Below are 25330 nucleotides of genomic sequence, written 5' to 3'. Positions count from 1 at the left end.
GGGTATCTACTAAACCTCCCCAGTAGACTCCATTTCCTGATCTATAAAATGGATAACGAAGTGATACCTCATAAAGGTGTTTGAAGAGTAAAGAATACAATGGCTTAGAACTTAGAACAGTGTCTGGCCCCCATTATTAACTCCACAGATATTAACAATTGTGATTTCTATGCCCCCATCTTTTGTTACTTCTCGTTGTGAATTCTCTGTTGCAGTGAAGTAGTTTCCTTTCTGATTCACGTGTGAAACCAGACATGCTTGTTTCACCGATTATTTCAGCTACGCGGTAAACATTTTCAGAGCATTGCCATATGCCAGGCTCTTAGGTAAGCTCCCCACTGCCACCGTGGAATGTCCGCCCCTCTTTTGTATCATGCACATATCTCACGTATAATCAAAATCCAGCTCAGGACTTACCCAGACATTTTCTGCAGTTATCCTACCTGCTAGAGGAAGGGTAGTCTGGCCTGGAAAGAGACAAAGTGAAGAAATGAGAGTGCAGTCTAGAGAGTTGGTGGCAGAAATGAAAAGAAAGAATGCTCAAGAAACTGGTTAACTGGTGCTTTCCTGGGGGAGGAGAAATTAACTTTTGGTCGCAGTGTCGAAGGGAGACTGAGGTTTCACACTATACCTTTCATACCTTTTGAACCTTCGTGCCGGGTGCATGTTTAATTGCTTTAGAAATAAAAAGTGATGATTTGTCAAAAGAGGATCCCTCTGGAAAATCTAACAAAGAACGGATGTAATTGAAAGAAGTGCAACCACAGAATTAAAGAGATAAGAAACAGAGGAGTCGAGATCCAAGAGGTAAGTGTTCAGTGGGCACTTCTCTCTCTTTTCTGTAGACTGGACTCCATCAGTCAGCATGTTGAAAGCTATGGGCGTTGAGGTTGTTTTCTAGGAATGTGTTGGCTTTCTGGTTCAGATTGGTTCCTCTGTACTAGCAACCCACATGTGTAAAGTCCCCTCAGTAGAAATCTGCACTTCCAAGCGTCTAGTCATAGAGCTCCCTGAGAATTTGCTTCATAAAGAAAAAAGAAAATGGCGGTCAAGAGGCCTATGGGAGTGCTCGTAATTCAGAGTTATTGAGAGAGATGGTGAGGATCATTCCAAAGCCGTTTATGATTTGGTTTTGTCATGTGTTACACGGCTCTTTTTAGGAGTTGCGGGTTGAGTTTTGAAATAATACATTACTTAGTCCTAATTTAAAATAGGTGTGGGAGAGGGAAAGTTTGTATCTGTGAGCTTTGGTGGGTAGAATTTTTCAGGAAGTTGCGGGAACTGTGCTGTGCTAAAACGCGGGAATCCAAAGGCCTGTATGTAAAGCATCCTATTAAGCGCTTAGCAGAGAAGAAGGTGGGCTGTATTTGGTGCCTGACACCCAGCAGTTCCACCAGCACAGAGCGCTTAATCTGTGTGTGGATAAGGGAGTTTGGTGACCCTTCGTGGAGAAATTTCAGAGAAGAATAACTAACTCCCTTAAGGCCGAACCAATGTTTGTTTGTTTTCCTAATGACAAAAGGAATATAGGTATATGGACCTTCTAGAAGTTTGGAAAAAGAACAACAGAAGAATGAAAGTCAAGATAATTTCTTAATGGTGGAATTAGAGAAAAATGTATTCACTTCCACACATCTCAACATTCACTTACCAACTTGTATCAGGTTAATTTAATTATGCAATGAAGGGCTGTAATAAGTATGTTTGGGTCTCAGTTATTCTCCCGTTTATCAAATAGTAGACATCAATTCATGTTAGTCAAATGATTAAAAATAAACGAACATAATTTTGGTAATGCCACTATGTTCATAGCATTTGACAGCCTGTAAACATCTTATGGGCATTCTCTTTTGTCTTTCAAAGCTCTGGCATGTGGACGGGGCAGATAAACTCTCCTCATTCTATATTTGAAGAACCACGATTCAGAGGGTGCGTGAAATGGCTTTTGCCTAAGCAGAGTGGAGCTCAGATCGAGATTTCCTGCTCTACTCTCCATTGCTTTTAATGTCTAATATATGTAACTCTGATTGCTGTTCATTCTAGAACTGCTCTAACTCCTTTAGGTGGACTATTAGGATGTAAGTTAGTAAAAGCTGCTAGCCTTCACCAGACATCTTACAACGTTCTGGGGAAGGTAAGATGATACACTAATATAAATTTACCAGTCGTTATTCTGGAACGCAGGCAATTTAAAGTGTGCACCCCCAGAGGAGCTGGGATGGACTAGTCCTTGCCCCCAGCCCTTTGCTACCCTGTTCTCTCAGTCACCTGGAAGTTACTGCACTGACCGCGGCAGCACACACACGTCTCTTTAGTGCAGGGATGCGATCTGGTAGAGGAGTGAGGGAAGGCTTCATAGAATTGACACCTGAGATGGTCCAGGAAGGAGTGGGTAGGATTTGACAGGTGGAGATCCAGGGAGAAAGAAATTCTGGGTGCCGGAACGGAAACGGAAAGAACAAAGGTGGGAAGAGGGGAAGCCTGAAGTCTGTCTGAGGCAAGAGGGAGCTGTCTTGTCGGATGACAGCCGCACAGAGATGTGTAAGGGAGACGTCGAGGCGGCCAAACGGAGACGCGATTTGTCAGAAGCTGTTTCTGTGACTAACCCATTCAGGTTGAAATGTCTTTTTCCCAACCTGTAAATGAGGCTGACCAGAGCACCTGCTGCAGGAGTCTTCTGCCTTTGTCCCCCGACCACTTATCCCCCGCCACCCCGTTTCCTTATTTTTCGTTCAGTTCTGCACCGTGGCTGGTTTTCCATCCCCCACATCCATACTCACCACAGTAGCCTTTCACTGTTGGGCTCCTCTTCTGCCCTTGATCTGCCCTTGATCTGCCCTTGATCTGCCCTTGCTCTCTTCCTCCCTGGACCATGCTTACTTATACCGTCAGGACACCTAACTCCTCACCCTCTCCCTTGACCACGGACGGTCCTTCCACCCACTGAGGCCTCTCAAAGCTGGAAACAGCCGCGACTGTTAACTCAACTCCTCCTCACAGCAGCAAGGGCCCTTGAAGGCTGGACACAAGAGTTTGACTTGCATAAAATAGATATTTAGTCCCCCAAGTATGGGGCGATTAACCAAAACAATACTCCATGAATTTAGAATGCTCTACCATTGAGTACGAAAATCATCTCACACGTGGTTTAAAGTAAAATCTACCCAATGTTTCTCTGAGAAAGTTTTATTTTATTTGACTGTGAAAAGATTTTTAAAGTCAGTTTTCAGGAATGGAAAAAGTATTCAATTAACGCAATCTTGTTTTCCTCTGTACCAGTTGCAACGAAGAAAAAGCTCAATCAAAATAATTTTTATTCTGTCCTACCAGGATCATCCCCCTCAAAAAAAAAAAAAAAAAATCCCCAAAAAAGAAAATTTTAAAAAGAGTGTGAGTTTGGGGTGGGAATGGAATTCTCATGGTCAGAGGAGGAAAGATTTCTGCTCTTTCCGTGAACTGGACATTTCAAGGAGAACCTAATGTGATTCAGCTTCCTCAAAACTGCTGCTTTTTGTTTGCTTTTGGCTTGTCCCAGTTGAGCGCCTGGTCCAGTGGACAGGCGTTGATGGAAACAAGGCTGAGCTCCAAGGCTAAGGAGTATTTTTAGGTCTCGAGGAGGAAGGGTTTTTTATTTGAAGGAAAGGAGGATAGTGTCATCCAGAGCACTAGTCTTGCGCAGAAGCTGCCACCTGGCAGGACTCGGGAAGTATACTTCAAAAGGAATGCAGCCACAGGCCAAGCATTGAGAGACCGAATGCTGTGGAGGAGACCCCGTTGTCTTCCGGCCTGTCCGAAAAACTTGACGGCAGATGTTGGAGTGGATTTTCTCATTCTTTGTCCCTTTTATAAACTGTCAGTGAACACAGGCATGTGCTCTGTTTTGATTGCCCCGTGGGAGACTGAAGCCTCATGTTCTGTATTTTTCCCCACTGAGCAATAAGAATCAAAATAACCATTGAAAATCCCAAGATGCATCAGATCCTTATGGAAAGTGTTAGCTGGCCAATCTTGAACCATCCTGAAAGTAAAAATTATGTGAAGAGACACTGGATGGAAGATTGGATGCCTGTGTGTGTACACACGTCTGTGTATCGTGTGTTTACGTGTACCCAGCATGCATGCGTGTGCTTAATAAAAAGTGTCCTCTGCAGTCAGGAAAAAGGCAGGAACGACAGCTGTTCCAGACTCACCACAGGGTGGGTAGCTGGGTGTGTAGATAGGCCTTCTCCCCTGAGGTCTTACTAGAATAAACGATTCTAACTTAGCAGTCAGGAAAATCAATAATTTAGGGGAAATAAGGAAATTGATCTTTTAGGAACTGTCTTCAATTGAATCTTGGGATTTTTGTTGAACTACACAGGACCCGTGGGCAAAGGCTTATGAACAAAAATTCTTTATCTGCACCCTGCTTTTAACAATCTCTGGTATTGTGGGGAAGTTCTTCCAAAGGTACCATAGCCCAGCTTTACTCAAAATGTGTCCTTAGTCCAGCACGACTGAAGAGAAAGGGATTTTGTGGTCACATAATCTTGGGACACGCTGCCCTCCATGTCCTTCTTCTGAAGAGTAACTGTGGGGGCTTCCCTGGTGGCGCAGTGGTTGAGGGTCCGCCTGCCGATGCGGGGGACGCGGGTTTGTGCCCCGGTCCGGGAGGATCCCACGTGCCGCGGAGCAGCCGGGCCCGTGAGCCGTGGCCGCTGAGCCTGCGCGTCCGGAGCCTGTGCTCCGCAACGGGAGAGGCTGCAACAGTGAGAGGCCCGCGTACCGGAAAAAAAAAAAAAAAAAAAAAAGAGTAGCTGTGCACATTGGCATGGATGAAGGCTCTTAGCATAAGTGTGGCTTTATTGTTCTAAGTTTTTCATATACTTATTTAGCTATGGGACTTTTTTTCTTTCCCACTTTGTACTTGCACCATACTGTTAATGGCAGAAAGTATTTACACAACACATAGCTGTTCCTGAACTTGACTTTTCTGTGTGTATGTCGTCAATTACATCAGAGGTAATCAAAGTGGAGTCTGTGTGGACAGACCGCTGTATGTGGTCAGAGTCACCTGGGAGCTAATTAGAATTGCAGACTTGGCACCCCCCCCCCCCCCCCCCCCGCCACCTGAGACCTACTGAATCAGAGTCTCTGCGGGTGGGGCCCAGGAATCTGTATTTTCATAAACTCTCCTTGGATTCTTATCTGTACTAAAGTTTGAGAAGCCCCAGGGCAGCTGTTCAGTCAGAACTGAGGCCGACGATTACGTGTCTTAATGACAACCAATCTGCCATACCTTATGGATTCTCTCCTTGGCTTTTAAGCCCTCACCCAACCAGTCCAAACTTAGTTTACTTTTATCCCCAGCTCCACACCCTGCTTCCCTGTCTTCTGTGTGGACTCTGTTCTCCCAGCCCCCAAGCCTTGCTAATGCTGTCTTCACCTATTTTTATGCCATAGACCCCTTCTCAGAATGTTCTTAAATGCATACAGTGAAATCCGTAAAATTTCGAAAGAAACTTCTACTGAAGTTATACTGAAATAGTTATCAAAATATTTTGAAAGCTGTGTTGCTAAAAGAAGCAAATATATTTGCACTTCATATAAGATCTAGAGGCAGATCTGTAACTGTTATAATTTCAAAGTGGTGATGTCTATAAACAATATTTTGAAATATCTACAACCGCTGAAGTATGATACGAAAATATCTGTAAATTCTTTGGTTGACAGAGTCGCAGGTACTGCTACTAGTAGTGGGGTTTGTCACCATATTTGAAGGAAATGGACTCTAAGTTAATTTTCCATGATTAACTTGCCAATTTCTGACTCTCCCTATCCAAATACCACTTAGTTTTCAAGACCCAGCAGATTTTTTTCACCCGTTCCAACCTCCACCGAGAACACACATTTCTGGAGTTTTTGTGTAAATATAACAATAACACCCAGCAAGGCACTGCAGCTGCTCATAAAATTCGGCTTTGTGTTTTATCTCCCCCATCTCAGTGTAGGTTTCTTGGAAGCAGGGACCAGACTTGTGCTGCTTTGAAATTCCTTGATCAGCGGCAACCCACCTGGTGACGGGCAGATGTGTTCCGGCGCGTCGCAAACCGGGACACACGTCAGAACTGTGTGCACGTGCTTGGGCCCTGTGCCCAAGTGGGGTCCCCAGACCAGCGGCCTCAGCGTCACCCGGAAATTTGTTAGAAATGCAGAGTTTTGAACCCTGCCCCAAACCTCCTGAATCAGAAACTCTGGAGGTGGAGGGGACAGCAGTCTGATTTTGATTTGCACTGAAGTTTGAGAATCACTGCCCTAGGGATTCTGGTTCAGCAAGTGTGGGGTGGAATTCCGGAAACTGTGTGAAACAAGTACCGTTATTCAGTAAACTCCACGAGGTGGAGGGTACGGTTTAGTTTTGCTCACCATTCTTTCTCCGGTACCTGTCTCAGTGCCTGACATATGGTCAGGACTCAAAATTATTTGTCAGATAAAAGAAAGAAACGTGACATTTGTGAATCCCACTAACTAAGTAATGAGCAGCTGCATGTCTTCTTGTCTGGGGACGTTTCTAGAAATTAGGTCGGGTAAGCCTTTTGGAAGATGAGTATTCTCTCCCTGCCATTTACTGCAGGGCAGCATCAGCTGTTTCATAAACGATGCACTTGTGGCTCACCTAATAAATAGTTCTCGCTACTGATTTAAGTCGTGGGAGAATTTTGAGAAACAAGACTGAAAAAGTAAGTGTTCAGCAAGTTAAGTGAAATTTTGCGTTATTTCTTCTCTATCAGGAGAACTTGCCGCGTTGAGCTTGTTACCAGACCAAACTGGGTCCATCGCCGGACGCGCCACAAAGCCACTCTTCTGACGCCGGACTGGGATGAAGGTAAGGACAGCACTTGTTGCCGGCGCCAAGCAAGGCGGACGCACAGCTCACGCTCAAAGACCTGAACTCCCTGATGACTTTCAGGAAGGGGTTTTTAAAGACAGTGTGAAGGAGGGGGTTGCAGGTGTGGGATCAGCTCACGCGCGGCTCTCCCATTGGTTGATGGTGAGGTAACAGGGTGACGTTTCAGGAATCTCAGTCAGCCGTCTGGCTGCAGCCTTTCTGAGGTCTGTGAGCTAGTGGTCAGCGGTTTTCATCTGGTGGGAGTTTGGTTTCTGTGAAAACAACCCAAGTATATGGCTCAGGATTTTATCTATAGCCTTTGAGGAAGAACTAAGATCCCCTGACTTTGTTTTATGGCTAAACTATTATTGTTTTGTCTTACTTGACTGCTTTCCTTTGTTTTTGCATTTTGTCACCTCTCTGATTAAATTTGCTCTCTGGAACTCAGGGAAGGCCTAGGAGGCTAAAGGTTTTCTACAAACAAGAGGGTGAGGGACAGAGGGTGGGGCGTTTTCCCCAGGAAGGGCCCATAGGGTCCTGCTCGTTTCAAACTCTCTGGGGTTTTCTGAGCTTTCTGACTGCAGTGAGTAGGACACGAGCTCTTGTACCCTGTAGAGTGAAGGAGGGAACTCCTTCTGCATCCCACCTTCAGATACAGGTAGAATAAACGAAAGCTACAAAGGGGTATACTTTCCAGAAAAACCGTAATTTACATTCAAGTAAAAGGTTGTCAGAGAGTATACTTTGCTCTTTAAATAGCGTGTCACCGATGTGTTGATCCTACTATGTGCAAGTCGTTGTTTAAGACCCATCAGGGAAATCTGAAGTGTATTCCTACTCTCCAAGAGCTCAAACCCAGGAGAGAAGGTGGGCCAGGGGTACGACTGGGGCCCCTCCTCAGCCTCATTAGCGCTCCGCGGAGCCCTTAGCCGGTGTATTTCTTTCTTTCTTTAGCTGCCCGCTTGTTTGCGAGTTTATTGTCTAGTGTCTTCACACTAGAATGTAAGCTCCAAGAATCTCATCCACCACTGTATCTGACCTGCAGTTAGGGTATTTCCTGGAGCCTGGTGGACACAATAACTATTTCTTTAGTGAAATGCCTGTAAAGAAAATACAAAGTTAAATGTGTGAGTTACCACTTTTCGAGTGTTAGATCCCACATTTGGGTCTTCATTTTCACCAAGCTCTGGATTCACATGGCTCTGCGAGGTTCAAGTCTTGGTTCTGAAGTTTACTGCCATGTGGCCTTGACCACGTTTACTTAACTTCTGACAGTTTCTGTTGCTTCCTTCACTCCAATACTGTGAGCACTAAAGGACATAATGCGGATAAGGCTCTTAGCACCATGCGTGGTAATTATTAGCGGTTATGGAAACAGAACAGTTTAAGCTTTGTCTTCTTAAATTCAACCCTAACTAGAAATTATAACTGAAGACAGAAACTACAGACCCTGGGTGGCCGTTTTAAACAAAAGCTTGAAGGGGATTGGGGGCTGTGAGAAAATGAGCTCCCACCTGGTCATCACGTGCTGTCAGAAGAAAAAGATTAGCGCGTATTTACATAAGATTAAAGATAAATCAGTAGTCCCTCTGCATTGTCCCACTGAAGTCTAATTTCTCTCTAAGTCTCTTTATTAAGATGAGCAAAGGGATTTCCTGTAATTTTTAAAAATGTGGTTTGCTAGTTCCAAGGATCTTTGACTCATAATTGTGAAGCTATGAATATTTTTATAAGAAACTATATACATTACAAAAGTTTTTTTTTCTTGGTGCAGCCGCTGTGGAGAACAGTATGGAGGTTCCTTAAAAAACTAAAAATAGAGCTCCCATATGATCTAGCAATCCCCCTCGTGGTCATATATCTGGAAAAGATGAAAACTCTAATTCAAAAAGAATTATATATACAATGGAATGTTAGCCATGAGAAAGAATGAAATGATGCCATTTGCAGCAACATGGATGGACCTAGAGATGATCATACTGAGTGAAGTAAGTCAGACAGAGAAAGGCAAATATCATATGAGATCACTTATATGTGGGATCTAAGACAAATGATACAAATGAACTTATTTACAGAACAGAAACAGACTCACGAACATAGAAAACAAACTTATGGTTACCAAAGGGGAAAGGGTGGGGAGGGAGGGAGAAATTAGGAGTTTGGGATTAGCAGATATACACTACTATCTATAAAATAAACAACAGGACCTACTGTATAGCACAGGGAACTATACTCAGTATCTTGCAATAACCTATAATGGAAAAGAATCTGAAAAAATTAATATATATATATATATATCTCCGAATCACTTTGCTCTACACCAGAAACTAACTCAATATTGTAAATCAACTATACTTCAATTTAAAAAAAATTAAAAAATTTTCTTGTCATTGTTTGTAGAAAGCTGATTTAGCTCACTTCAAGTGGTAAACTGTGTCATAAGAGGAAATTTTACTCAATGACCTTGTGATAATTAAACTCACCATGACTTCCAAATATGACTCCAGTTTACTCCAGCAATATTAAAGGACTTTAAGATTAGGAGGGCAGCTAAAGGAATTCCCTCCTGAAGCAAGGTGTTTTACACGTAAAATTAAAGTGACTGAGAATAGGTTTAAAACACAAGGCAGGGCTGAATTTACCTTGAGAGTATTATTGTTTATTCTGTTGAAGTAACTTCAAGTTTTAGTCTTATTATTTGACGCTTCAGTAATTCTACCAAATGGAGTTTTTATGTGTCTGCATAAATATATGTGTTATGTAATCACTAAATAGCATTTTTCAGAGCCATGTTTTTCAAACTGTTTCTTTCCATTGCTGAGGTGACATTGGACCTTTCTGTGTGTTTTTCCAAAGAAGCTGCAAAGTCCCTGCTGGTGTGTTCTGTGAGATGCACCTTCTGGAGGTGCAGGTGCCTCACCTATGCCGGGCCACCCACCTGGGACGGCCTGAGACCTGGTGAGAGAGCTGGTCAGATCACGGAGCCCTTCAAGCTTCTAGTTTCTCGTCTGTCAAGTCAGGATAATAACAACGGTCCTTCTTGGAGGGTCACAGACAAAGTTGTGTGCAGAGGGTTTTGTAAATGGCAAAACACTGTATAACACTATGTACGCATGTGTTGTGTGCGTACGTATCTATGTATACATACATGTTACACATATGTAAACTATGAAATATACACGTGTAAGTTATTTCCGCCAAGGTTCTTTAATGGTTTGCTTTTACAAATCCCTCGGGAGGCGCTCATCAAGGGATTTCTGTGGGTCTGGAACTTGCTATTCACTCTCTAAACCTCAGTTAGTAACACTGAATATAACTGGTCCTCATCTTTAAAAGCACAAGATAGGGCTTCCCTGATGGCGCAGTGGTTGAGAGTCCGCCTGCCGTTGCAGGGGACGCAGGTTCGTGACCCAGTCCGGGAAGATCCCACATGCCGCGGAGCGGCTGGGCTCGTGAGCCATGGCCGCTGAGCCTGCGCGTCCGGAGCCTGCGCTCCGCAACGGGAGAGGCCACGGCAGTGAGAGGCCCGCGTACCGCAAAAAAAAAAAAAGCACAAGATAGAGCATTCTTTTCACAGTTTAACACTGCCTTGGTTTTCTTTCTCTTGCTTTTCTTTTTCGTGTGAAAAGTATTGGGAAATGCAAATTAGCAAACACTTACTAACCCTGGATCGTCGCAAGAAGAGTCTTCTAATTCCTTGACCACTACTTCTCACTGGGGGAACTGGGCCTTGGGTGGCAAAGGGACAGGTCTGGCCTGAGCAAAAAGCCCTGCTGGCCAGGGAGGATCTGGCCGTCACTTAGCACAAACGTCCCTTCTCTTGTGACAGACTCTCGCAGACTTGATGAGCCTGTCTCCAGACTTCCGAGGCTCTTCTCTCAGACCTCTTTCCTCCTGCGGCTGCGTGCTGGTAAAGTTAGTTGTTCCAACAGTAAATAATACGTCGCTCTCTGTAGCGATAAACTGTTTAAAATGAAGTGTGCAGAGGAAACGCGAACCACGCTCTCCCCTCTGTCCCTTCTATCCCCGTTACTTGGAGCACGCCCTCCAGACCAGCTGACGTGCAGCTTCAATATAAAGACATCTTTCTGTACATTTTGCTCTACGCTTTCCAGATCTTTTCATATCAGAGTATATGTCGATACACCTATTCCATAGTATGAATGTATATCGTTTAACTTCTGATGGATATTTCTTTCTTTGTCTTCTTTCTCATTGTGTCTCTTTGCTGTTACAAATGATGCTCCCAGCAGACATTCTTGTACACACACACAGACACACACAGACACACACAGACACACACACACACACAATTTCTGAAGAACATTTATAATCTTGTTTTATACAATTAGCTATTTAATGTCGCTAAGTTTTATTTTAGTACATAATGTGACGTAACTGTACTTTGAAAGAAATGCATGTCCATTTGCTCCCAACCATTTATTGAATAGACCATCTTGTTCCTGTTGGTCTAAGACGTTAACTTTATCCTGCGCTAAATTTGCACATATACCCGCTTCTGACTATGGTGATTTATCCATCTTTCTGCAGATCTGTTTGTCTGCACCAGCCATACTTTCCGTGTCATACAGTGAGCGCACAATCTTATAGGAAGTTTCCAAATCCTGTGGGCCAGGTCTTCGAACACTGTTCTCAAATGTTTTCATTATCCGTGTTCATTTTTTTTCTTCTGGCTGAGCTTTGGTGTTAGCTTCTCAAATTCCATTTTTTAAAATCACATTGGAAAATTTTAAAAATTAACATATAGTAGAACTGACTTTGGGGGGAATGTACAGTTCTGTGAGTGTTGACCTGTGTGTAGACACCACCACAGCCAGGATACAGAACAATTTTATCAGCCCTTTTATTGTCAGACCCTTCTCCACCCGTAGCCCCTGACAGCCACTGTCTGTTCTCTGTCACTATAATTTTGTCTGTTTGAGGATGTTATATACACGGAGTCACATAGAACGTAGCCTTCTGAGACCGATCTCTCACTCGGCATAGTGCCTTTGAGATTCAGCCAAGTTCCTGAGTTACTGTTAAGCAGTATTCCGTGGCATGGATGTACCCCAGCTGATTCCGTCTCCTCCGCTGCAGGACATTTAGGTTGTGTGCCATTTGGGGACACCACAAAGAGAGCTATCTTAGACATTCATGTACAGATTTTCGCGTGAACATAAACTTTCACTTTTCTCGGCTAAATACCCAGATGTAGGATTGCTGGGTTGCATGCTGAGTTTATGTTTAACTGTAAAAACTGCCAAACGCCCTTCCCCAGCGGCAGTCCTATCTTGCATACCCACCGGCGATGGATGAGGGTACAAGCTCTTCCGTATCCTCGTCCGCAGTTGGTGTTGTCAGTGCTTTTTATCTTAGACATTCTGATCAACGTGTAGTGGTATCTCATCACGGGTTTAGTTCGCATTTCTCTGATGATTAATGTTGTTGAACATCTTTCCTTGTGCGTATTGGCCATCCTCATATCCTCTTTGGTGAAAGTGTTCAAATCTTCTGCTCGTTTTAAAAATGTTTTTTTTCCCCCTTACTATTGAGTTTTGAGAGTTCTTTATATATTCTGGATACAGATCCTTTTTGTGTAGTATGTACGATTTAGGTTTTACATTGGAACTTTGATTGGCAATGCATTTAATTTATAGATTAATTTAGGAAGCACTGAGATCTTTACAATGTAGCATCTTTTATGTCCAGGAACATGATAGTGTTTTTTAAATGATTCAAGTGTTTTATGTCCTATGAAGTTTTATAGTTTTATTCATATGCATCTTGCTCATTTTTAGTAGTTTTATTCCTAGATATTTTGGAGTTTTTGTTGCTACTTACTTGAGTGAGATTTGTTTTCCATTATATTTACTAATTCATTTATAGTTGATGAATGTAGTTGGAAAGAAAGCTGTTGTTTTTTGTGTGTTGATCTTGTGTCATAACTGCTTACTAAAGGGTCTTACTAGTTGTTTTCTTTAGGCAGGTTCCCAGAGACAACTCCTTCCCTCTCACTTCCTGTCCTTCCCTTATGTAAACTAGGGATGGGAGTGGAGTGGGGTGTTGGTCCTGTGAATTCTGCCGAAATGACAGATGCTGGCCATCGCTGAGGGTCAGGAACTGGCCCCAGTTGCCGCGAGGTACTTAATGCCGTTGTTCTCAGCTGTGGGGTTCAAGAGCTAATCGCATCAGACAAACAATAAACACATTTTATCAGTTCATATTTATTCAGCTCAAGTAACAGACTAGTTAAGTGACATTTACTTTTTAAAATGTGTTTTCTTTTTCTCATGTAACAAGAAATCTGGAGGTAGGCCATTGTTGGTGTTGGTTCACTGCTTCAGGAATACCACTGGGAATGCAAACTCCTTTAGACTTTTAAAAAAATAAACCTTTTACTTTGGAAAAATTTTAGATTCACGGGAAAATAGCAAAGAAAGTACAAAGCGTTCTCATATACCCTTACCCCAGTTTCTCATAACATCGATGTCTTGTATAATTAAAGAACATTTGTCAAAAGTAAGAAATCGGTACACATTACTATTAACTAAACTACAGGCTTTTCTGGAATTTGGGATTTCGTCAGTTTTCCCAGTAATGTGTCAGTCCTGTTCCAGAATCCAGTCCAGGGCACCACATTGCATTCAGGTTTCGTGTCTCCTTAGGATCCTTTTGTCTCTTTCTAAGTCTTCACTTGTTTTTCATGACCTTGACACCTTTCGAAGAGTACTAGTCAGTTTGCAGAATGTTCCTCAATATGGTTTGACTGGTGTTTTCTCATCCTTAACCTGGAATGGTTGGTTTGGGGGACGGTACCACTGAGGTGGAGTGCCCCGCTCACTGCATCAGATCGGGGGGTACATGGTATCAGCATGACTGGCCCCTGGGGACGCTAGCCTTGCGACCGTCCGCTGAGAGCGTCGAACTCGACCAAGGAAGAGGCGTCTGCCAACTCTTTCAGTCTTTTTATTATGGAGAATTGGAAACATACACGAGGGGAGAGAAGATGCATGTATGCCTGTCTTCAATAGTTATCTATTTATGATTGATCTTGTTTCATCTGTACCTCCACTCACTTTCCCAGCAGCCCCCACTGGGCTATTTTGAAGCAAGTTATAGACATCACAGTATTAATGTATTAATATTTCAGTATGGATCGCTAAAAGATAAGGACTCCTAGAAAAATAGCCACAATATCACTAACATTTCTTAAAAATGTAACTGTAACTTTGAAGCTGTTTCTGTTTTCCCACTCTGCCCTCCTTGGCGTGTGGCTCTCTATCTTGCTGTTTAACAGTTGCAAGAGAGCTTCTCTGGCTTCAGCCATGACATCAGAATCCGAGGCCAGACACTGGGAGGCAGAGGAGCAAGAAATCAGCTTTCCCAGACCCCTCCTTCCCTCACTGGCACCAGCAGACTTCCGAACGGGTTTCATTGGCCAGAACTATGTCACGTGGCTACCACACGTAACAAAGGAAGTTGGAAAAGCAAGTGTTTGGCTTTCCGACCTCCGTAGTAGAGGATTACGTGGAAAAATAAGGTGGGACATAGCTGTTAAGTAAGCCGTCATACAGTGTCTTTCACACTAATTTGGGAAGAGAAAAATTCCACTTGGTACCTCTCTCCATTCTGTGAAACTAGTCATTAGGACTGGACAAGGACAGAGTGGAGTTGGCAGCAGGCATAGCTGAGCTTGCTGAGCCATGGCCGTGATCATGCGTTACTGTAGCCCTTGGCTTGATGAGGCCTTCAGGCTGGGACATGGCTGAGGCTATTAGTGGAGGCTGGAGCCCCAGCTGCGGATGCTGGAGCCTCATGGGGCTGGGGCCAGGCAACCATTGTAATTTGTCCTCAAACTACTGGAAGAAGTAGATGACATTTAAAGAATGTCATTCCATAGGACCTAAAATTGGGGCATTTCTAGATAACTGAATAGACTCAAGTAAGTATGTGCACTACCGAAGTAGTGAGTCTGTAAGAAAAGTTTAATTTTGATGACTTTAGCAAGAATTTTGCAAAATTAAAAAAAAATAAAATTAGAAAGAAGCTACCAATTTTCAGTGAATCTACGGTGAACCATTGTTTCATACGTTTCTCGGAGAGAAAACGTGCTGCCGATAAACTGTGCTGTGCCATTGAGTTTAAGGCACATCCTGACTTCAGAAATGTTGAAATGTGGGGAAATGTATCTTAGTATTGATGAAATACGGTACTTAAGATTTACACAAGTAAATTTTGAGTTTTATATCATAGTATTTAAACTTTGTAAAAATTGAGGCATAATTGGATCAATGGAATTTCACCTATGTAACTAACATGGAGATTCAGATGTAACACTTTTTCACCATCTCAGAAAGTTTCCTTGTGTGCCTTCCCAGTCAGTCCCAATCACAAAGGTGGCCACTTTCTGATTTTTTTTTTTCCACCACAAATTAGTTTTGTTTGTTCTGGAACTAAATATAAATGGAGTCCTTCAGTTTGTACTCTTGTGCCTGGCTTCTTAATTCAGCATAATTTTTCTGAGATTTATTCATCTTTGTAAAAATATACTAGTTGCTTATCTATTCTGTTGATGGACATTTGGGTTGTCTCCTTTTTTTTTTTTTTTTTTAACTATTGTAGTAAAAGCTTCTATGAGCACATGTCTCCAAATCTCTGTACAGAGTTGGATTTTTATTTCTTTTGTGTAAATACCTAGAGTGGAATTACTAGATTGTAGGGTGGTGTATGTTTAACTTCATAACAAAGTACCAAACAGCTTTTCAAAGTGGTTTTACCTTCTATACTCTTACCTGCAAGGTATAAGAGCTCCAATTTCTCCATATCCGCAAAACACTAGAAATTGTTAGTCTTTTAAATTTCAACTAAGTAGAAGGTGTAAAGAAGTATCTCATTGTGGTTTTAATCTGCGTTTCCCTGATGGCTAATGAAGTTGAGTGTATTTTCACATGCTTCTTGACCACTTGGATATCTTCTCTTGGGAAGTTCTCATTCAGGTCTTTCATCTGTTTTTTAAAATTGAGTGATTTGGTTTTTCCGTAATGAATTGTAGTAATTCTTAATCTCTTCTGGGTATTGAGTTCTTTCTCATCTATACATTTTGCAAGGAACAATCACTTAAAGGAAGGGAAACCATTAGAGCTGAAGCAAGTTGTGAAACTGAAGTCACACTAACATTTACTGACTGGCTACCAGAGGGTGGGCTCTTCGTGGCCAATGTTTCCCCCCGTCCTCACTACGCAGGGGGAGAATTATTCTCTTCACTTTTTCTCCAGGATCCTGGAACATAGAAACCTTCAGTTACTTCCTCAATGCTGCCCAGCTTTAAAGACTGGGATTCAAAAAGTTCTGTGTGAATCCTTCCTTTAAAAATACTTCTTGGGGCTTCCCTGGCGGCGCAGCGGGTGAGACTCAGTGTGGCCACTGCCATGGCCCAGGTTCAATCCCTGATCGGGGAACTAAGATCCCACAAGCCGTGCGGCACGGCCAAGAAAAAGGAAAAAAAAAAAAACCACAGTAAAATAAAGATCTTTAAAGCAAAACAAAACAAAACTTCTTAAAAAGGAGTAGACTTGTATTAGGTGGCCTCTATTTCCCCTTTTATCTTGAATTATATAGAAGGGACATTTAATTTTTTCAGTGCTTTTACCTCTAGAATCTTTTACTGTCCCTGAATTAGGGCTGGTATTCTTCACAGCATCAGATTATGGGCGATGGTGAATTTATAAAAAACAGCAATGATCCAGGATAAGGAGAAGCAAGGAAAAAAATAGAAAGAGGAATCTGAAGCAAGTTGAAAAGACAGTTTATGTGCAGAGAATACTGAAGCAGAAGGTCAAGGTGAAAGAGCAAATCAAAGCCAGGTCAGAAGTTGGAAGCCGGGAAGTCTCCAAAAGCTGGAGGTCAAGACAGAGCAGGGCTGTAAAGTCAGGGAGGAGAAACAGATGCTCAGGGATAAAAGGGCCATGAAATTCACAAGAAGCCTGCCTGAAACATGTAGTTTTCCTGCTATAACAGGATCAACCATAAGCCTCCCAAAATGTGACTATTCCAGATCTAGAAGCACAAGGGGGTCCTTCAGTTCAAGAACCTGCCATAATTGGCAGGTCCCATCAACATAGATGCCTGTGAAAACCTCCAGCCTTGTTCAGTCGGGACTCTTAGTTGTCAAGTTACAGAAGAAATGCAAATCTAATTTGGCATTAATTTATGCGAACAAACAAAAAATGAGTTGGTCTGTATTATTCAGAAATTTAAGGGAGTGAATCTGACTTCAGGCATGGTTCAGTTTTGGGATTCAAATGATGCCTCCAGGAATGTCCCTTTTTTCTTGCTTTCTTGGCTATGCTTTTCTCTGTATTGGCTTCATACCTAGACAGTCTCCCACTCTGTGGTGGGAAATGTAGCCAGAGACAGTGCTAGCTTTTTATTGTCCTTCTGGTTAGAGAGCTCGGAGGAAAAAGAAAACCTTTGCCCAGGAGTCCCAGTACCCGTTTTGATTGGCTGGCTCATGTCACCTTTTCTTCCTCCGGTAAGGTTACCAGATAAAATATAGGACTCTCAGTTAAAACTTAATTTCAGATAAACAAAAAAACATTTTAAAAGTATTTGAAAAGTCCTCTGCAATATTTGAGACATGCTGCTACCAAACGATTGATCTTTTATTTTTCTGAAATTCAGACTTAAGTGAGCATTGTATGTTTTTGTTTGCTAAGCTTGGCAACCCTGTCCCCACCCCAGTTACTTGTGACCAAGGGGATGGTGGACTCCTGAATCCTGGGCGTTGACTTAGTTACCGAATCGCGGGGATCAGGAATGGGGGAGTGTTAGTTGCCTGCAGAGATTCAGGGCAGACAAAAAACTTGGGCCCACTCTACCTACCTCTTCCTTCCTGGACTCCCAGTTATGTGTAGACTTTGCCGGGATACCCATCTCACATTAAAACTGAGGTCATCATCTTTACCTCCTTTTTGATAAAACAACAAATGTCACCGTTCCTCGGGTTCCTAGTTGCAGAATTTTAAAGTTTATGTTCTTCATTTCCTGATTCATCTTTGGTACCTAAATCCATAGCTTGAGAGCCCAGTAACTAGTTACAGCTGTCTCACCAAAGAAAGTCTTACGTTGCAATATCTGACTCAGTGACAGTCTAGTGCCGGCTCGGAGGCGCCCAGAGCCGTCCGCTTGGCAGTCGGTGTGAGGCTGGGAATTCAGACGCAGCACACTGGTTGATCTGAGAGGCCATTCGGCTTTTTATAAAAATTATAAAAATTATTATTTTGTGAAATAATGTGTTGTGTCATAGGAGCAAAATTTAGACCTTAGCTGGGGTGGGCGATGAATTCAGTAATTTTTCCTATGTGTCAGGATTACTATTACAGCACTTTTATATCACCTTGTCATCTTCTCACCTGTGTACCTCAACCATCCGTATGCATATCTGTTAACCTTCAGAAGACATTCTTTTATGTCCAGTTATGTCAGTTTATATCATTGGCAACTGTTCCTTCAAAATTGTCAGAATTCTTAGTAAATTGGCTTTACTCCCTTGGAAAAGTTTGTGTGATAGTTGCTGAAAAACCAGGCTATTTTATGGAAAAGTTCTTTCCTCTGGGAGCTATTGGATTTGAATGATCTGTATGTCTTCTTTTGAGCAGGTCACCCAAGAATCGGGTTGACCTTCGAAGGAAATTTCACAGTAATCTTCCTCTGGCTAATCTTTGGCGATCAAAACTAATAAAATCAAGAACTAGGGAAGCACCGACTCACCCTTTGAAATCTTAGGTTTATGTTGAGATTAGAGACAGTAAAGGAATTTGAAGCTTCATATTAGTCTACGGGCTGGTGCTTTGATTAAAAAACAAACAACAACAAAAAGCCCATGTAGGTGACAAAGATGGAAGATAAAATAGGCCAATATCGAGAAAAATGGGGCTTCCCTGGTGGCGCAGTGGTTGAGAGTCCGCCTGCCGATGCAGGGGACACGGGTTCGTGCTCCGGTCCGGGAAGATCCCACGTGCCGCGGAGCGGCTGGGCCCGTGGCCATGGCTGCTGGGCCTGCGCGTCCGGAGCCTGCGCTCCACAACGGGAGAGGCCACAACAGTGAGAGGCCCGCGTATCGCAAAAACAAACAAACAAACAAAAAAACTCAATATAATACAAAACTTTGGTTTTTGAATACAAAACTTTGGTATTTTTGTATTATATTGTATTTGTGTGTAATTTATATTGAAGTATAACACAGACACACAAAAATAAACCTATCATAAGATTATAGCTTGATGAAATTTTACAAACTGAATACACCAGGTGGTGAGCGTCCAGGTAAAAACAGAACATCACCTGCACCCCCCCACCCCCTTCTCTGTGTTAATCTGTTAGTGTTTAAACTCAGCTTAGACCTGAGGCTACGAAAACAGAAAACAAATGGGAGTAGTCTGCCTTTGAAATAACATAATGGCAGTTTTAGAGTAAACTGTTAACTTGGTTTTGTGAGTATTTCACTGCTGGAAAACTCTGATTTCAGAAATGCTTTGCTCCTAAAAACCACATCTTTAAGCAAAAATCTGCATTGCGCATAGACATAATTTTCTTCTTTTGGTACATCAGCAGAATCTGTCAAATGAACTGGTAGACCGGTGAGAAGTAGAGGATGTGAGTTTTTATTAAGTAATGATGAATGAGCCAAGAAGCAAAATGTTGGCCAAAAAGTGGGGACTTGACCTTAATAATTTGATGTAGGATACTACTTTATAAATGTGCTCTGTGAGCGAAGTGTACCTACTAATAGCTTTGTAAGGTGATTATTTTCTAAAGGTGATTATTATTGGAGAAACCAGTTTTCTTTTCACCTCATTTTATACTAGTAATAATGTCAATAGTATCTAGTTCCCAGTATCTAGTTTTATATTTTTATAGAGCATGAATATATTCATTTTCATTGTTCTAATTCTTCCCTTTTTTGGTTTGTATCGTGATATCCGTCTATCTTCATTCATTCGATCAGCATATGTATGCTTATGTAAATGGCGGGTGGGGCGTGTGCTTATGGGTATGGTACCTGTCTTTTAAAACATCGGTGGATAGCTACAGTTTTATAGTTTTTTTCTTTTTTTTTCTGGGGTAGGGTAGAAAAAGTAGTTGAGGGTTGGAATGGGAAAGGGCAGGGTTGGCAGGGAAGAGATAGGAGGCTGAAAAGTCATGGGAGTTGTTTCTGCTGAAGTCTTTGTTAAACCAGGGGACCATATGGCCAAACTGAGGTAGACAGGACACTTCCTCAGTGTCCTGGGCTCCCTTAACCCTGCCCGGCCTCTGCTGGGACTGGCGACTAGGAGGGCAGTTGCCATTGGCCGGTGCTTTCCTGTTCCCTGTCCTCGAACGGCGCACTGGCTCCTGGGGCTCGGCCAACAGCTGTTTGTCTACATACATTTATTCACAAGGGCACATCCTCATCCTAGCACATCTAGTTATCAGAAAAATAGCAAACACTGACGTTTGTTAGCCTTTCAGCAGTAGCCAAAGAAGTCTGGTGAGTGTCAGCTTTTTTCCTTTTTGGTAGTTAGAACATTTAACATGAGGGTAGCCTCTTCATAATTTTTTTTTTTTTTTCTTTTCCGGTACGCGGGCCTCTCACTGCTGTGGCCTCTCCCGTTGCGGAGCACAGGCTCCGGACGCGCAGGCGCAGCGGCCATGGCTCACGGGCCCAGCCGCTCCGCGGCACGTGGGATCTTCCCGGACCGGGGCACGAACCCGCGTCCCCTGCATCGGCAGGCGGCCTCCCAACCACTGCGCCACCAGGGAAGCCCCCATAATTTTTTCAGTGTACAATACAGTACTGTTAGCTGTAGACACGATGGTGTACAGCAGATCTCTAGAACGTATTCATCTTGCATGACGGAAACGTTGTACCTGTTGAATAGTAACTCCCCATATCCCCCTCCTCGCAGCCCCCTGGGCAACCACCATTTTGCTTTCTGCTTGTATGAGTTTGACTACTTCAGGTTCATCATACGAGAGGAATCATGCAGTATTTATCCTTTTGCGACTTATTTCACTGAGCATGATGTCCTCAAGGTTTATCCATGTTGTGGTATGTGTCACAGTTTCCTTCTTTTTTAAGGCTGACTAATATTCTGTTGTATGAATAAAACACATTTTCTTTATCCATGTATCCATGGATGTACATTTAGGTTGTTTCTACATCTTGGCTGTTGTGAACAACACTGCAATGAACATGCGAGTGTAAATACATCTTTGAGGTGCTGACTTCATTTTTTGAGGAGCAGACTTCATTTTTTGAGGAGCCTCCGTACTGTTTTCCACAGCAACCGCACCATTTGTAAATATGTGATATGTTTACTTAAGTCACTTAAGTAACTCTCTCATTGCAGTATGGTCACCATGGTTACAATTTCTACTTCTCAAGAAATACCTATGCCAGTAGTTGTGACTTTCTAAGCGTTTAACTTTTGATAAGAAAGGAACTTGAATATAAGGAAGGAACTTGGAAATTGGGAAGATCTTGCTCTTTGATTCTCAAAAAAGTGAGTTTTTTCTATCAAGGGTAGTTACCACTAGCTTTTCCTTTTTCCTTCCCAATGTGGTTTAAGTTCAACACTTTAGGTTTATGACTTTTTGGCTTCATTTAAATTTCCACTTAAAGTAATTGAAATGTAATAGATGGCCCTTGACACTCTGCCACTTTCTGTCAAAATGGACTACTGGAAATACAGCCTTTCACAGGGGGCAAGAGTTTGCATCGGCAGTAATGGTGAGATTGTATCAACACTCTGTGAAACAAAAGCAGTGACTTGGAAGCTCGGAATTGTAGGTAACTGACAAGTTGAGGTCAAGAAAGTCACAGATGTGCTCCTGTTAATGGAGAAGTGTGAAGGTGACTGGTGATTGGAGACCAAGTAAAATATAGAGGGAGGAGTTAAGGCAGCAGGGTGAGAAGTTAGAGGGAGGAGGCTGTAGGAATTGAGGACCGGTGCAGGTTTTAGGAGCGAGGACACTGGTGGTGGGAGAGTAGGGCTTGGAGGGTGGAAAGGGGAGGAGGAGGACAGGACAAAATTAGAGAGAGTGAAGTAAGATGAGAGGTGGTCCCTGGAATATGAGAGAAGACCTCATGATACTGTAGAAGGAGGGATGGAAGGGGAGCTGAAGCGAAGGATGGCAGGGCAGAGAGAAAAGGGGGAAGGGGGCAGAGAAAGCTTCCAGCACACTCACCAGCATTCTACCTGCCTGTCGAATTATGGCCTTGAAATAACTCCCATGGAAAGCTAGAATATCTAGAAAGGTACTTGGATACGGAGCCATCTGTCAGTTTACTGAGCTTTGGGAAAGGCAAGAGCTTGACTTCCTGACTTGTGAATAAACATTTACTCTATTAAGAAAAATTAAGGGACTCAATCTCATCCAAAGCAAAGTGAGTCTATTTTTTTTTTTGATCAGCTTAAAGAAATCTTTTCATTTGTCCAGTGTTCCAGAAGTAGCACGTAAGAATATTGGTATTAAATATTTTGCTGACATCTAGGAATAATTATGTCAGACACCTACCTTAATAGAAATAACCATGCCTTACGCAGAGATTTCTTCTTTATTAATCAATTCCTCAAAATAAAAGGGTTTAGCCAAAGAATTAAAATACGAAATGTCCCCACTGTTACCTCCCTGAAAGAATGAAATATGTTCATATGCGGGAGAAATGCCTCAGTGTAAGACATGAAATATGTCCGCTAATAATGAAAGAATACTATCTGTCCTTATTTCTTCTGGGACTTCACGATGCCCTGGCACGTCCAGAGCCTAGAGTGCTAAGTAGCACATTGCCCTTGGGAGGCTCATGATCAACGCAGTGAAAGATGACTTGTGCTGAAAGACAAGCCACCTTCATCTGGAACTTATAAATTTGAGCTGGGGATACATTTGTCCCAGAGCAACCTTGAAATAAACAGGGTTGCTGCTCACCCAGAAGAAGCATGTTCATTTGCTGAGGGGTTGGATATGGTGATCTTTCTGGTCTTAGTGCAGCTCTAGTCCTCTGTGGCCCTTTCTTCTGCCTTTTAAATATGCCTGTGGTGAGGGGTTCTCAACTCGTGTTGCTGGTGGTATAAACTGGGGTGGTATCTCTAAGAGGGCAACTTGGGAGTATCTGTTAACACTTAAAATGCAGAGATCCTTTGGCCAAGCAGTTCTGCTTCTAGAAATTTAACTTGTATGCTTAGTCATACAGGTGCATCAATATATACACAGAAGACTCATTGTAGCAATGTTTGTAACAAACAAACAAAAGAAGGTGGAAAAAGCCTATATACCCATCAATGGCAGACTGAATGATTATGTCATGAATACCCATTCAATGAGATACTAATCAGTGTTAAAAAGTATAAGATAAATTTATATGTGTTCTTACCTCTGTGAAGGCATATATTTTTGTCTTTTTCCCCTCCAACCCTTAAAACAGTACCCAGAACATAATAGGTGCTTGCAATTATTTTTAAGTGACTAAAGGAATTTAAAATGAGTTTAAAGATACCTGTTATAAATGCCCAAAGAGCGCTCTGTAGTTCCCAGGGCATTTCACAATTGGATCCTGGGACTTTTCCAGTTGTAACTGCAGGAGATGTGACTATTTTACACTACTCTAGCCTTGCAGAGTAGAGGGTTTTGTTTAGTAGTGATTTAGGCTTTATCCCAAATGCCGGTGACATCCCCTGGGGTTGTAGGCAGGGAAAGAACCGTTGAAGAGCCATGCGAACACTGTTCACCATTCAGTGTTCCACAGACAAGAGGCTTATGGCCACAGGTGGCTTAGTTAACTATGCTCGAAAACTGAAGAGCAAAGAAATTGCCAGCTGTTCCATTTAAAAACATTTTAGTTGATTCCTTGTTGGTTTTAACACAAACTCAGCAAAGTTCACTCCTTAAATGAGACAAAATATTTCAAAAGAATATATTTTTGCAGTGAGCATGATGAAGTTTTGTATCAAGGAGTTTGAAGTGTTAAAAAGAAGCATCAGGCCCCAAATGGAGTCATGCTAAGCCCCACCAAGACTTAATACCTGACCTATAATAATTGCAGTTTCAGCCAGGAGTAGAATTTTAAACCAGTCAACCTGGAATTTCTTGATCAACACCAGTGAGGTAATCTACTAGGGAAGACCCCTTGCCTTCCCCTAAGGGAAGATGACCTTGCCTTTAACCTCTCTGTCCCTCCTTCCTTCTGCCTATAGAAGGCTTCCATTTTGTACAGCGCCTGGACACCCTTCTCTTTGTTAGATGGGTTGCTACCCTATTCAGGACTCTCGCATAAAGCCAATTAGATCTTTAAATTTACTTGGTTGAATTTTGTTTTTTAATGAAGATACATACTTAGTGAAAAGAATATAATTTAAAATGTTCTTTTCCTGAATTAATAATGTAAGAGACTTAAAAATCCTGCCATGAACCTAATTGTTACTTATTTTGAAAGGTTGGAAAGCATGATTTCCTTCCCCTTTGCTATTTTAGTTCTTTGCCTCATGTTCATTTTTATTTTCTATTCTGTCCATTTCAATAAAACACCTGGGGATATACTCTTACAGGAATTTGAAATGTATAGGGCCCCACTCCCCAGTCCTTTATAGAAGAAGTCATAAAGCCTACTAAATATAGCCACACCTGTTGGTTAAAGATATATGTTACAGAAAATAAAACAGCCGCTCGTTTTCCTTTGCGTGTTCATGAGAAAATTTAAGGACTTATTTCAAAAGAATTGCTGAAAATGTGGAAACTTGACATCATCGTGAAACTTGCTGAGATGCTGGGTGCTGGGTTTACAAATGCACTCCCTCAGCACCCTCACTGCAGGGGATAAGCCAGTCTTGGCAGCCTGTCGTGGCCACTGAGACTCCTATGACTCTTGTGTAGTCCGACTTAGAAACTTGGAAGAGTGCAGCTTTGGGTTGGCAGCTCTAGGACTGTCAGGACCATGGCGTTGCCTTCTACAGCCTTCTCGTTTGGGGAGACAGGACTGAAGGAGATGAGACACGTCACTGCTTACGATTAGCTAAATCCTGCTTCCATCTCTACACCTTTCTAGTGCACTAAAGGAGGAATGTGAAGAAATGTATTGGAAATTTGGACTCACATAAATGGAGCCGAAGGCCCCATTGTCAGTTTATTCTATGGTAACAGTTCCTTTTTTTTTTTTTTTTTTTTTTTTTTTGGTACGCGGGCCTCTCACTGTTGTGGCCTCTCCCGTTGCGGAGCACAGGCTCCGGACGCGCAGGCGCAGCGGCCACGGCTCACGGGCCCAGCCGCTCCGCGGCACGTGGGATCCTCCCGGACCGGGGCACGAACCTGCGTCCCCTGCATCGGCAGGCGGCCTCTCAACCACTGTGCCGCCAGGGAAGCCCTCCCCCGACTTTGTATGTCTTTAAAATATCTAACGGATTTTGTTTTTTCACCTAATACTCC

General features: G+C 42.6%; 1 long non-coding RNA gene across 1 annotated transcript in view; it reads left to right on the top strand.

The window, feature by feature from the left end:
- Positions 1-25330, top strand: part of LOC136793237 (uncharacterized) — a 60244-nt gene that overhangs the window by 8879 nt on the left and 26035 nt on the right. The window contains exon 2 of the long non-coding RNA XR_010838237.1: positions 6771-6865. This is a non-coding gene — a long non-coding RNA (uncharacterized lncRNA). The remainder of the gene's footprint in view (positions 1-6770; positions 6866-25330) is intronic.

This window comes from Kogia breviceps, chromosome 19 (assembly GCF_026419965.1).
Source record: "Kogia breviceps isolate mKogBre1 chromosome 19, mKogBre1 haplotype 1, whole genome shotgun sequence".
In the NCBI taxonomy this organism is placed as follows: domain Eukaryota; kingdom Metazoa; phylum Chordata; class Mammalia; order Artiodactyla; family Physeteridae; genus Kogia; species Kogia breviceps.
The sequence above is the reverse complement of the archived record's forward strand: the minus strand, read 5'-3'. Positions and strand labels throughout refer to the sequence as shown.